Below are 8054 nucleotides of genomic sequence, written 5' to 3' on the forward strand. Positions count from 1 at the left end.
CATTTGGGGATGTGAGGAAAATCCCTGAGATCCACAACAAACAATCTTGCACAAGTGCTGGGCAAAGAAGTGTAAAGGTTCTGCATTATTAGGACTGAGGGCTGCTTTCAAAATGATGACCGCACTCACTCTATTCCAGGTAGTCCAAGGAAAGTAATGTTACTGCAATTTCTAGGAAAACAGGAATAAGTCAGTGGTTCAGTCTCTATAAATTAGTCAACATGTGTTCAAAGCAAAACTAAGTTGTGTCAACAATGAGAATTAAAAGAAAAAAAACACTAAGATATAAGCTTAAATTAAAAAGGAGACATAGTCCTGTGCTGGGCTCTGGGGACTGGAGAATGTATATGCCTCAGTCCAATTAAAGGTTTCAGTGGTTTTACCCTAACATCAGCTTAGGATTCAATGAACAGGTAATAATTAATACACTGGGAGAATTATAATCTACCTCTCCCTGATCGGTAGAAAATCTGATGGCTCAGTGAAATTCTTAATTCACAGAGATTCTGCCAGATGCAGAGGAATAATTCACTGATGGCTCAACTAAGACAAGCTTAGTTAATGCTTAACAATCCATCTTCACACACACACAGTGGTAGACAGATTTGTAGTATTTAGTGGGAAGAATTCAGTGGGCAGAGCTCAGGGAATAGTTTTCAAACACCAGCCAACTTTTGTACTTTGCCAATAGTCTAGCTTTTCCCAGGTAGAAAACAACAGATAGACTAACAAATAATATTCTTTTTTAGGATTTCTAATTTTGAAAGTAAACTGTTGCTTTTGACTTATCAGTATAGAACGTTGTTAAGATGATCACGGTAAGACCCACTGTCTAATAAGAGAGTTGGAAACTAGCTGCTGAACCATCCCATCTGAACCCCAGACTGCTAATGTAAACAACAACATAGCTACCATCATAGTTGTGCTGACAAACTTAAAATCTTGATGTTTCTGTTGTAGGAACAACCACTGCTGTCCATACACAGATCTCCTACTGCAAGTGGTCTCCTTTCTTCTCTTGGTAAAGGACATATTGGTGAAATGTTGTGTGAGCTTACCCTGGCCCATTTGCCAATTCTCAAGATTATCAAAGGCTTTATTCACAATTGGTGACACATTTTTAGGACTCAATATTGCCATTTCAGTCTTATCAGCTGACACTGGATGCATGATTATGACCAGAAGCCTTAGATACCCTGACATTGCCTACAAATTTTCCAGCATTTCAGGGCATTTCACATTCTGAAAATGCTTCACCTTTTATTTTAAGTAAAAGGGAATTACTCATAGTCTTCCATGAATATTTTATATTTCTTAATATCTGCAGAAATTTTATATTCTTGCAGTTGGACAAATTTTAAATTCTACCACCCTCACCTCCTTGTAGTCCACACATTTTAGATTGCTATTTAGTTTCTGAATATGACCACCACTACCAATGTTCTAGTACCTCTTAGATACTTCCTTTGTTAAGGTTAGAAGTGGCAAAATTTGTGTGGTGTCTATAAACCTGTATTAAATATATGCAATGGCACTGTCTCTTCTGGACGAAGCTCTGATTCTAAGAAGTAAATTAATTAGAAGGCAGTATAGTTATTGGTATGGGGAAGAGAATCAGCTATTTTGGGGTGGGTGAGTGATGAAGAGACAGGAAAAAATCCAGCAAATGAGAATGGAATGCTTTAGGCCTCTGGAGGCATGAATTAAGAAGAAAATAATACTTTGTCTCCTGTACCTACCTCCACTTACTGTCTTGAATGACTAGTCCATGGGCTATGAAAAGAGCTAGTTTGTGGTGAAGAGTAAAGACCATAACGAAATAGTTTGAAAACCATGAGAGTTTTGTTGTTTCAGGAAAGTAGATTTTGCTTAAAGTCAACATGTATTTTTCATTCACTAAATAATAAAATGCATCTTGTGGCATGTGCTGTGCTTATTGTGCTGGTATCCAAGTTAGACAAGGAAAGTTGGATAGACAGAAAACATCTGGAGGAGGTGGTTTCTGTGCTGAGACTGGGAAAATCTAAGTAGGTAAATGGAGGACATCCTAAGTCCAAGGATGAGTTGGAGCAACAGTTTTGAGGTTGGAGTTAATATGGTTGACAAGCATTTGCCTGGATATATCTCCAGATACTGTGAAACATAAAGATATTCCAAGGTAGCCAGATGCCAGATCTATAAAGAAACGACTAAACTATGTTGAGATGTGGACTCAGATTTGGAAATGCTTTAAGTGCCCCTCTGAGGACATAAGCATATCTTTGGCTGGAACATAAAAGCAACATTAAATTTTCACTAGAAAATATAGTGCAGACCCTTGAGGGGAGGAAAAGAAAGCACCAATTGAAATGCATTGAGAACAGCACAAAGAAGACCATAGAAAAAATTACTTCTTAAATTCTACCTCATGCTGAATGTGCCATCTGAGACTACATCACGTGACTGTTATGATTCCAGGGATGACATATTAGAGACCATGACTCCTTAGCCGGTTCCTGCATTTATCTCCTGTTCCAACCTATCATAACTTAACACTTTAAATACTTTCCAGGATCAACCAGAAACCACTTAGTACTGTTCCCTCTCTCCATGTTTTTGTCTTTTTCCAAATTCTTCCATTTTCCCTTCTTCCTTACAAGAAATTATATAAATTTACTCTCATATTGTTCCATCAAATGATCATATCAATCAAATATCTCTTTTTTTCTTTAAATGTTAACTTAGTCTCGCGTTTAAATCTTTATTCTATTTTAAAAAATATAAGGACAATACAGGTACACATTTATGTTTATTGTTCAAATAAGAATATTGCAGATATATGTCGACATTTGCCATCATAAATTTTAATCTTTGCTATCCTGCATAATCTGGTAGTCCTCTGGTAGATCAATTGTAATTAGGATGACGTTATTAAACTGAAGATAGCTGATGAGTTGGCTTTGAGAGGTAGTTGATGTATCAGCTATCACTGGCAATGGAAACCGTGGGTTGCTCCCTGGTTGAAGTTTATAAAAACGACCTTCATTGGCAGATATGTTGTGATATCTATTTGGAAAAGTAGAAGGCTCCACCATCAGTCCAAAATAATTGCCCTGTATGGGAGACAAGATGCTGTAATGAGAAATAGAAGTTGTAGTTGTAATGAAGTTCACAGCACAGCCATTTGCTTCAGTTTAGCTGCTTTGGGAGTGCCTGTGGATAGTGGTCAACTGATTTAAAGTAGCACATTGATCCACTGCAATTTGTTCTCGTGGTCTAACTGACACTGATGATGAAGGAGAAAAATCACCTCTGATCGGGGTATTTGTATCACCAATTATATGGCTAGTAGAGGGCTTTCTGTTAAGAGGCATGTTTAAATTAGGAGAAGGTAAAAATGCACTTTCTCCACTAGTGCCAGCCACAAAATCAGAATTATGATTATCTATATTACCCCTTCCTATAAAGTGCTTCTTGTTGAAATCTTCAGCCAATGAAGATACCAGAGAGACATTTTTAATCCCAACTCTTATTTTTATTCTCACTAAAATTTGGGGACAGCCTCGTTTAAAATTTGAAATATGGTAGAATTGCAGCTACAATCAAAGTGGAAAGATTTTAGTAATATTTTAAACCAAATTAGAAGACTACAATAAGCCTAACCTATAAAACCTCAGATTTCACGTTTACAATGCAAAGATAATATCATCAAAATATGAGCAATTCTGACTATTTTTTGAAATTCCTTATTTCGAATATACACATTTAAATAATACAGTCATCAAATTTAAGAAGTTAGCATTTGCAGTAACGGTGAAAGCCACTTTTGAAAACAGCTTTAATACCTTTATTTAGATTTCTGTTAAGATTCATAGTTGCTAGCAAAGTTTATCATAATCTTGACTACTTAAGGCACTATCCTCATTTTTATATAAAATTAAGAATTATAGCCTTAGTAGTTTTATACAATTTTCAAAAAAGCTTTCCATTTATATTACCATAGATTGATGTACAAAATTAAATTTTATATCTAAGTTACCAAGTTGTAACTAAACTTTGTGAATACCTTGTTTAAAATATAGACTTCTTTTTCTTCTGCCATAAAGACAGCTAGACAAGCAGATCTTTGAAAATTCTGCTGCAATTACCTAAACCCATAAAGCTTTAGCTGTATAACTAAACTTTTCATACTTCCAGGTTCAAATATTCTGAAAGGGGCCTTTCTTTCCAAAACTTCCTTCTTAAAGACATCTTCATCAATCACTATGGAAGATCCATTATCACCCCACCAGATGGATTTAAATTGGTCACTCCCAGGCATTTTCCAGAGTTTTCTTGGAAATTTCAGAGAACGAAAATCATTATCTCCAACTGGTTCAGAGACACAATGTGTGTAACATGGTCTTTTTATCAAGGATCCTTCTGACAAAGTCAGAGAATCAATTTCTTCAAACATAGACCTCAAGTCCAAGTCCCCAGAGAATGTTTGATCACAAAATAGAGATCTACTGGAGTTTCCTGAACCAGTTGACCCATCTTTAGGAAACTTATCTTGAATTTCTGAAGAAACAAGTGCCATCTCAAATAACTTTTTCTGCAGCTACTTTTCTATTCTGCATGGTTTTGAGCACTACAGCTTCAAATGCTGCTCTGGCAAGCCTGCACATTTAAACTGGTAGGCCATCACAATGGTTCTCAACCTGAGTAGCTGTGACATCACAAAACGTCTGGTCTCCTAGCAACCCAAGATTAACATTCAGCCAGTGTTTCTTTCTCATTCTTCCAGTTAAAATGAATCATATAAGATGCTTATTTTTATAGTGTGATCTGCAAATATTATCCCCACAAAATCTTTTTAAATAATTTAATTTTGGGGTCTATGAAATAAAAACAATCTCCTTTCTTTTGTACACAAATTTATACCAGTTTGGTGAACAGAGTATAAATAATGCTCAAAATAAATAAAATAATTTTAAAGTTTTGTAATTTAAAGTGAAATTTGTGTAAAACTTGTACAGAAAATTTATAACTATTTCATTATCTTTTGTAATTAAAGTGAAACATAAGATGATTTGGAAATGGAAGTAATTATTTATCTGTGTACCTTAAAAAAGTAGCTCTATATTCAAAACATGAGCAGAATAAATGTCAGTTTCTTTGGTATGTTTATAAATAAATGGTAAATATTTATGAATTAAAATTATAAAGCTTTAATCAATCAAATTTAAGAAATCTCAAAGTGGGGAATTTTTGTTTTTAATTGTACTTCAGTGCTATATGTAAAACTAATGTAATTTAATATTCTACTTTAAAATTACACAAGGGAAAATCTTATTGTATGCATACAAATGTTTATTTTTACCATTCTTTCACTCAGAGGTTTTTCAGTCCCTAGAAGGAATAAATTTTCCTGTCATCTTTATAATCCATACTCTTTTGGATTCTGTTAAGTGCTCCAAAATGATGTTGATAAATACACTTATGCACAAGATCCTGGGTTCTATAAGCAGTGCCTCCATTAAGGGGCAAACAAACAATCAAAAAACAAAGAAATAAGTGTATATGTGGGTTGGTGTGGAAAACACCACATAATGCATTTTAGGAAGCATTATGTTTCCCAGTCCTGAATCAGTTGGCATTGTTAGTATAATATGGCATTTTAAGACAAGTGATTTGTGCACTAATTGTAAATAATAGCTATGTTCTGTATCAGTAAACTGTAGTAAATTCAGTTCTACCAAGAGTTATATTCTTTATTTAGAAATAATTTCCATTAAACATAAGCCAAATTCAAAATGAGAGATAAAATTTTTAAATAAATAAATGTACACTCAAGCTACAATGTATATTTTTCCTTCTGTATGTGTATATTACATTCTAAATAAATAAATAAACCTGATTTCATGGCATATTATAAGTACTATAAACTATAGTTAAGTTTGATTTAGTCCTGTTTCATAAGTATTATTTAACAAATGCAAATCAATATATGTGATACTATCAATTAAAAAACAGAGAATTAAAAAGTGACAATCTCAGAAAATGTAGGAAAATTATTGACAGAACTGATCTTAACTTTTGTATACAAAAAAATCTTAACAAATTTGCTTTAAATAAAATATAACTAAACATAATAAAAGCCATATATGAAAAACCCATGACAAAAATCAAGTTCAATGTTAACATACAGGAAGGTTTTCCTCTGGTCAAGTAATAAGAAAAAGTAGCTCATTTTCACAAGTCCTAAATTACACTACTCAAAGTCCTAGCCAGAACAACTAGTCAAGAAAAATTATATAAAGCTTCCAACTAGTAAACAAGCAGTAAAATTTTTACAAATGACATAATTATACACAGATGGAAAACTCCATATACTCCTCCAGTGAATGCTAGAAATAATGAACAAACTTAGCAAACTTGCAGAATACAAAATCAATATACAAATATATGTTGCATGTTTATACACTAACATCACATTATCAGAATAAGGAATTAGGAAAACAGTTGTGTGTACATTTATACCAAAAAGAATAAAATAGGAATAAAATTGATAAGTGAAATAAAAGATCTAAACATAGTTCTATAAATTAAAGGTGTAATAAATATAAGTAAACAAAAGAAATAAAAGATATTCTGTGCTCATGGATTGCATACAATGTGAGGAAATACTCTAATCTATGTTTCACATGTTCAATCTCCCCAGCACTACATATTGAGGAGAATGTCTTTTCTTCATTTTATACTCTTGCTTCATTTTTCATGGGTTAATTGATCGTAGGTGTGAGGGATTATATCTGGTTGCTCAATTCTCTTCTATTGATTGGTGTCTGTTTTTGAGCCAGAATCATGTTGTTTAAATTACTAAAGCTTTGTAGGACTGTTTAACATCAGAGAATATTACACTAATTGATTTAATACTCTTTTTCAAGTTTATTTTGACAACTCATGATCTTTGTAGTTACAAATACATTTTGAAGTTATTTTTTCTATTTAATGCAAAAATCTCATGGGTATTTTGACATGAATTACACTAAATGTAGATTGCTTTGGGTAGTATGGTTGTTTCAACCACATAGTTTCACATCATTAACATAAGAGATCTTTTCATTTCTTTGAATCAGTTTTAATTTCCTTCATCAATGGTTTCTATTTTTTAACGTATCATTTTTCATCTTATTCGTTAACTTCATTTGTATGTATTCCTTACATATATATATAATTATATACATTATATTTGTAAACACATTTCCTGCACAAATACAACAGTCAGAAGGCAGTGACAAGACATATTCAAAGTCCTGAATGAAAGAAAGCTGTAATCTAAAATAATTTATCAAGCAAGGCTATCCTTTAGAATAGTAGGAGAGATAAATAACTTCCACAAAAGCAAATACTAAAAGAAATTAGCGACAGAAATAGAAATAATGAAAATCTACTCTAAGAAAAAAGAAGCAGTATGCCATAGAAATGAGAAAGGCATTATTAAAAAGGTAATAGCTACAATGACTTACAATAGAATAAACATGATGTTAAAAAGAGGACATCAACATTTTTAAGGGTTAGAGAGTGAAACAGGACAATACAGAGTATTTTCTTCTTGTTTCTGTTCTCTTTATGATGGGTTAGAATTTGTATTCCTATCAGTTAAAATAAACAGATATAATAACTGGTCAATATACATACAAAAGAGGTTAACCATAAGTCTAAAGCTTACAATGAAGTCACAAAGACAAATAGAAACCAAGATAATAAAAGAAAACTTATCAAACCACAAAAAGAAAAAGAAGTGAACAAAAAGGATATACAAAATCAAATGGAAAATGTTCAAAATGGAAATAAACACCAGTCTCTCAATAATTATCACAAATGTTAATGCACTTAGTGATTCAATCAAAAGATATATATTGTCAGATGGGATAATGTAACAAGACCCTACATTTTGAAGCATACAAGAGACCCAATTTTGTAAGAGGACTACATATCAATTGAATGTCAGAAGATGGAAAAATATATTCCATGCTAATGGACATGACAAGAAAGCAGGACTAACAGTACTGACTTCACACAAAAGAGAC

At 32.7% G+C, this 8054-nt stretch overlaps 1 long non-coding RNA gene across 1 annotated transcript; it reads right to left on the reverse strand.

Annotated features, from left to right (window-relative positions):
• Positions 1–2769: 2769 nt before the first annotated feature.
• LOC140693281 (uncharacterized) lies at positions 2770–4446 on the reverse strand. Its single transcript, XR_012069004.1, has 2 exons — positions 4171–4446; positions 2770–3092 (listed from the first exon to the last, which is right to left on the reverse strand). It is a non-coding gene; the product is annotated as an uncharacterized lncRNA (long non-coding RNA).
• Between the last annotated feature and the right edge of the window lie 3608 nt (positions 4447–8054).

The sequence above is a fragment of the Vicugna pacos genome, unplaced genomic scaffold (genome assembly GCF_048564905.1).
Source record: "Vicugna pacos unplaced genomic scaffold, VicPac4 scaffold_19, whole genome shotgun sequence".
In the NCBI taxonomy this organism is placed as follows: domain Eukaryota; kingdom Metazoa; phylum Chordata; class Mammalia; order Artiodactyla; family Camelidae; genus Vicugna; species Vicugna pacos.